This window comes from Schistocerca gregaria, chromosome 1 (assembly GCF_023897955.1).
Source record: "Schistocerca gregaria isolate iqSchGreg1 chromosome 1, iqSchGreg1.2, whole genome shotgun sequence".
Lineage (NCBI taxonomy): Eukaryota > Metazoa > Arthropoda > Insecta > Orthoptera > Acrididae > Schistocerca > Schistocerca gregaria.
In genome coordinates, this window is record NC_064920.1 from 200,242,417 (window position 1) to 200,248,807 (window position 6,391).

Consider the following 6,391-nt stretch of genomic DNA (forward strand, 5'->3'; position numbering starts at 1 on the left):
TTTTTCATGCTAACAACGCCCCCCAAAAAATGATGAAAGGAAAAAAGTTTATAGCTAAATTACATTTTCGCTGTGCATGCAGTAAAACTGCCGCATCAAGTGTGACGTTTTAAATAATTGTTTCCTTACTACTATCAGTATTCGAGGCATACTTTGGAGACAGTACTCACACACACCAATGAAGGTACCTGCAACACTGTTATACTCGTATTATAAAATCATTGTCCGACAAGAGACATGACGTCATAAACAAGCTTAGGGGTACAACAGGTTATATTAATGATTAGTTGATCACCTACCAATGGAAAAGCTGTAGGACAGTTTAAAGGATCTCGTAATTTAAAGCAAGTCTGAGTATAACAGACTATTATTTGCTCAAATTATTGAATACAATACATACGTAGTTGACAGAAAGCAAAAAAAAGGCCCTCCTTCATCAGGCCACAAGTTGCCCATCGGGGCCATCCGACCGCCGTGTCATCCTCAGCTGTGGATGCGGATAGGAGGGGCGTGTGGTCAACACATCGCTCTCCCGGTCGTTATGATGGTTTTCTTGGACCGGAGCCGCTACTATTCGGTCGAGTAGCTCCTCAATTGGCATCACGAGGCTGACTGCACCCCGAAAAATGGCAACAGCGCATGGCGGCCCGGATGGTCACTCATCCAAGTGCCAGCCACGCCCGACAGCGCTTAACTTCGGTGATCTGACGGGAACCGGTGTATCCACTGCGGCAAGGCCGTTGCCCGACGGAAACCAAAGTTTTCTAAAAATCTGGATCGAATTCACACAAAATAACGCTACCACTACAGGGAAGTACCAAACTATATGGAAGACTGCATGGAGAAAACACACTGTGTTATCCTTACCTGGGCGGCTCACAAGTTCAGCGTTAATGAGACGAAATTACAAATTACAATCAAATGGACGACGCAAGTTTCGTGGCAAAACAAGTAAGTAGCGAGCTGCTCTGAATACGGACCGCATACCACAGATCGCGAAACTTCTAAGGGACGATCAAAAAGTTTCCGTTCGAAGCCGTTGCTGCAGCGTATGTGCAACGTAGGGCGACTCCGATGCGGATACATAAGTATCAACATTGGGGCAAGAGGTCGGTCTGGCATTTGTGTCTTTCCTAAGGGAATGCCGTAAATGTGGAAACGTGTACTATAGCCGACATTATTAGCAAATAAATGGATCCAAACAGGACCAGCGTGCTGATATTGTTTTCTTGACTGCCGAAGGAAAAACCCTGGCAGGCATCTATCGGAGAATGAAGAATCTGTATGGGGCATCAAGTTTGTCGAAAATGTGCGTAAAAACTGCGACAAGGGATGCTGCTGTTTCATGATAACACACGTACACATACCGCAAATGTTACGCAGAAGGTATACCAAATCTAGTGGGAGACATTCGAGCACTACCGTATGGTTCTGATGTCTTCCCATGCGATTATCACGCATCTGGCCCCTTCAAAAAGGTCTTGACGGGTCGACAGTTCGTGACGGACGAGGATGTGCAGCGGGCAGTTGCTGACTTCTTCACATAGCGGGACATAGTGTTTCACCAAATGGGTACTTCAACCCAGTGCATCGACGAGATGATTGTCTCAATGCTCATGGCGGTTTTGCCTGACTGGCATACCAATTCTGGACTGTACTGCCTTCAAACGGAAACTTTTTGAATCACCCCTTATCACGGCTGCGGCAGCGTTCATAGCGTAATTTGACTCGCAATGACGTACTGCAGGAATGCACGCCAGCTCGTGCCGCATTCGTGTACTAATGAGAAGCCATTTCGAGTGTGACAGTGCCTGTGATATGGAGCAGTGGCGTTGCACAGCATCGTGCCTTTGCTGTTTTAAAGTTATTTCAAGAATAACCACTCTGTTATTGCTGCCCAGCGTCTGTTTCGGCATCATTTCAACTTGCGACGTCGTGGGAAAATTCCAGACGGACAGACCATTGTGAGGTGGGTACGTGCATTTCTGTTTGCAATGGTAGACCGGGAAGAAGTGAAAGAACTGTGCAGACACCAGAAGCCGTGGAAAATGTTCGTGCTGCAATATTGCGTAGCCCAAAAAGATCTGCTTGTCGTCATGCACAAACTGTGCATATGTCCGACCGCTCATTCAGGAGAATATTGCACGAAGATTCCCATTTTCACCCATACAAGTTGCAGATTGTTCTAGAAATTGGGCCTCGCGATCGGGTTTCTCGCGAAACATTCTGTTTAACCATGCGTGACCTCCTTCGCCAAAATCCACAAACGCTGCACACCATCTTGATGTCACATGAAGCTCATTCCGAGTTATATGGTTCAGTGAATAAACAGAATATGCGTTATTGGAGAGACGTAAACCCCCATGAACTGAACATGAAGCCTCTTGCACAGTTCTCGTGCCACAGTGTAGTGTGGAGTTTCTTCCTTTAGAATTATTGGCCCTTACTTCTTTGAGATGAGAGCGGTGTCGCTGTAACTGTCACCAGTGAACGCTACCTAAAGATGCTCCAATCCCCAATTAGGTATAGTCGATGTGGATGTGGAACAATTATGGTTTCAACAAGACGGAGCGACCTCGCATACAGCCAGAATTTGCATGGATTTCTTGCGACAGAGATTCCCCGTTAGAGTAATTTCCCGTTTTGGTGACATTTCATGACCTTTCATGTGCAGACTTTTTCGTTTGGGGCTGCCTGATGCAAGACGTGTTCCGAACACGTTGTGCCACCATTCCTGAGTTGAAGGATGGCATCAGAACTGCCGTCGGTAATGTCCCAGGGAATACGTTACGACGATTTATGGAAAGCTTCCAACGCCGCCTAGATGAATGTCTTGTGCAGAGGGGGCATCATTTGACAGGAGTCATATTCTAAAAGTAATCCACTCAATGGACAATGACTTACACATTAGTAAATTGAGTAATTTTAACTATCAATTGACATAAGAGGTAGTAATTACAATTGCTGCCTGATGCTGCGTTTTTAATTACCTACTATGAACGCTGCCGCACCCTGTATGTACATTTCCCCATACTCAGCAAAGCATGCACCCATCAGCACTAGATGGCAGCCAGAAGACCAACTGCACGGTGGCCAGAAGGTAAATGCGTCGAAACTTGGTTCCCCATCCTTAGCTCTCCTCTTTCAGAAACTCTCTACAAGGAGTAAATACTATTGAGAGAGTGTCACTCATTTCATCCAAAAACAGGAAAATGCAGCAAAACTTCCCAACCTTGGCATACAAAACACACATTAACAAATATGAAATTGGTACTGGGATAGAGAAATGTCAGCCATTTCGCGCCAAGCATGGTGGCAGCTGATTCAGTTTGACCGGATGACCAAATATTTTGGAGAGAATGCAACCATCTTTCTTACGCTGACTGGGTGCCGCTGCGGCCTCTCGACCTTTGATGTTCAGACAGAAAAGGCAAAAATGTAATATTCAATTGTTCTCTCAGGATGGCAGTGGCGGCACGGCAATCCCTGCCCTCAGCTAGGCCAGTTTCCCAATCCGCCCACAGAAGCACAAAGCAGGCCGCAGCGTTACTTCCACGAAAACTGCCCATCTCTCTGAGGAGTCTCGTCTCCCCTAACGAGGTTCACGGACTGCCTTCTGCTGACGACAAGACCTTGACACCACATCGGGAATGGACCTTCCCAGCACGAATAATGTAAGGCCTTCCTCCCGAACCCACGTGTCAAGTACTCTCAATAATGTAATAATAACGAAATAGTGGCACAAAATGAAATATTATCACTTAGCGATATGCGACAGTAACGTAACAATACTCAGACAAAAATAAATACTTTGAAATAGAAGATCATCCACATCTGCTTGGTAACACCACTATTTAGCTACAGCCAGTAAATTCGCTGACTTATTCTCGAAAACTGTGTGTCCCAAATTTTTTTTTGTTTCTGTAAGAACTTCAGCTGTAGAACAATATATTACTTCCTTTCACATAGGTTTCTTGTAACCGAACTCGGCGCAAGGTTTCACCACTGCAATAAGGAGACATTTACTAAAAAAATGAAATTAAAATATTTTGGAGAAATTATGCAAGAAAATGGCTTAGAAAAATTTCGCTATCGAAAAAAGAGTACATAAAATGGAGAGAACTTATGGAATAACTAGGAATGTCTACAACAAAAGGCGTCTGTCTAAAAATTTGAAGATACTGCACTACAACACAAACGTAAAACCAGAATGTCTTTATGCAAGTGAATGTTTAGTACTGAACTACATACTTGAGCCCTAGAAAGAAAAATCATTCGAAAAATACTTGGACCACCAAAAAATACAGTTGTTGTTGTTGTTGTGGTCTTCAGTCCTGAGATTGGTTTGATGCAGCTCTCCATGCTACTCTATCCTGTGCAAGCGTCTTCATCTCCCAGTACCTACTGCAGCCTACATCCTTCTGAATCTCCTTAGTGTATTCATCTCTTGGTCTCCCTTTACGATTTTTACCCTCCACACTGCCCTCCAGTACTAAATAGGTGATCCCTTGATGCCTCAGAACATGTCCTACCAACCGATCCCTTCTTCTGGTCAAGTTGTGCCACAAACTCCTCTTCTCTCAATTCTATTCAATACCTCCTCATTAGTTATGTGATTTACCCATCTAATCTTCAGCATTATTCTGTAGCACCACATTTCGAAAACTTCTATTTTCTTCTTATCTAAACTATTTATTGTGCATGTTTCACTTCCATACAAGGCTACAATCCATAGAAATACTTTCAGAAACGACTTCCTGACACTTGAATATATACTCGATGTTAACAAATTTCTCTTCTTCAGCAACACTTTCCTTGCCATTGCCAGTCTACGTTTCATATCCTCTCTACTTCGACCATCGTCAGTTATTTTGTTCCCCAGATAGCAAAACTACTTTACTACTTTAAGTGTCTCATTTCCAAATCTAATTCCCTCAGCATCACCCGACTTAATTCGACTACATTCCATTATCCTTGTTTTGCTTTGGTTGATATTCATCTTATACCCTCCTTTCAGGACTTGTCCATTCCGTTCAACTGCTCTTCCAAGTCCTTTGCTGCATACAGAGGTATGGAAATTAAGAAGCAATGAATAATTTTATCGCAACATAGAAAACGTAAGTGAAACACTACGAAAGAGGCGACTGCTATTTTTTGGACACTTATACGGAATGAACAGCAACAGGTTAACCAAACAGATTTTTAATTACTTTTGGGACAAGAAGTCAACAATAACCTGGATTCAAGAAGTTAATTAAAGATTTGGAAAGAAACAACATAAATGAAAAAGATGCAACAGAAGGAAAGAGTTTCAAGAGGAAAGTGTTAAAAATGGAAGGAATCCAAGGCAGGAAAGAGAAGAAGACAGGGTCAAAATGGTCTGAGGAGAGAAAAAGGATACATAGTGAAAAAATGAAAGACTACTGGAGAAAAAAGAAAGAACAACGAAGAAGGAAGCATTGAAATTGGTGCGTGGCCCTTAGATGACCCAACCGAAGAAATAAAGAAGAAGAAGAAATTAAAATAAACTGGACAGTATTCCAGAAGCCAACTGCAAATGGTTGCCGCCACTACTCAGCTGATGGAGATGTTGGTTTGAAAATCAATATAATGTCAAGCATGATCTATATCATCTGTTGTGTAAGGATCTCTCCATCTTTCTATGTTTTAGAAGACTGTTCCAGCCTTGGTGGCGACAAAAGCAGCGTTGTTATCGCCCAATACTTCAGCTAAATGTTATGCGCCACATGAAACGACATAACATGTGGACTCGGCGTAGGGTTGAGTGAAAAACGTATCTTACGGGGCGCTCTTGATTTAGTTTCCATCGAAGACGGTCTGCAGCGCAACCAGAAACACTAGGTCACAGAATTAGTAATTTTCATCTGACAGATCCAGTTGTGTAATTCTTTGAAGGCAGTCCAACTTATTTTGTACTTGAGTTGCAGTCATTTCATTTGTCGCAATTTGTTGCGTTCAGATCGACGCCACTTCGTATTGTGAGGCTTTCTTTTCGTTTTTGTTTCTCTAACGATCTATTTCATACAATGTGTTGCTTCAAAGAACTAAAGTCTGATTTAAAGTCGTCACTGTTATCGGAACTTCGGAGGCAAAAATTGAGGATGTTGCCTTTGTTTTAATAACTGACATTCCAACTCGCTTATCATACCGTGACACTCTCTCCCCTCTTTCGCGATAATACAAAACGATCTGACCTCCTTTCTCCTTTGAACTTTTTCGATATCCTCCGCCAATCCTATCTGTTAAGGAACCCGCAACGCACAGCAAAAATCTGATAGAGGACGGACAAGCGTAGCGTCAGCGGTCTGTTTAGTGAATTTATTGAATCTTCTAAGTCCTTGCCAATGAAACGCATTTTTTGGTTCGCCTT

At 43.0% G+C, this 6,391-nt stretch overlaps 1 pseudogene; it reads right to left on the reverse strand.

Annotated features, from left to right (window-relative positions):
- Positions 1 to 627: 627 nt before the first annotated feature.
- Positions 628 to 745, reverse strand: LOC126287837 (5S ribosomal RNA; annotated as a pseudogene).
- Between the last annotated feature and the right edge of the window lie 5,646 nt (positions 746 to 6,391).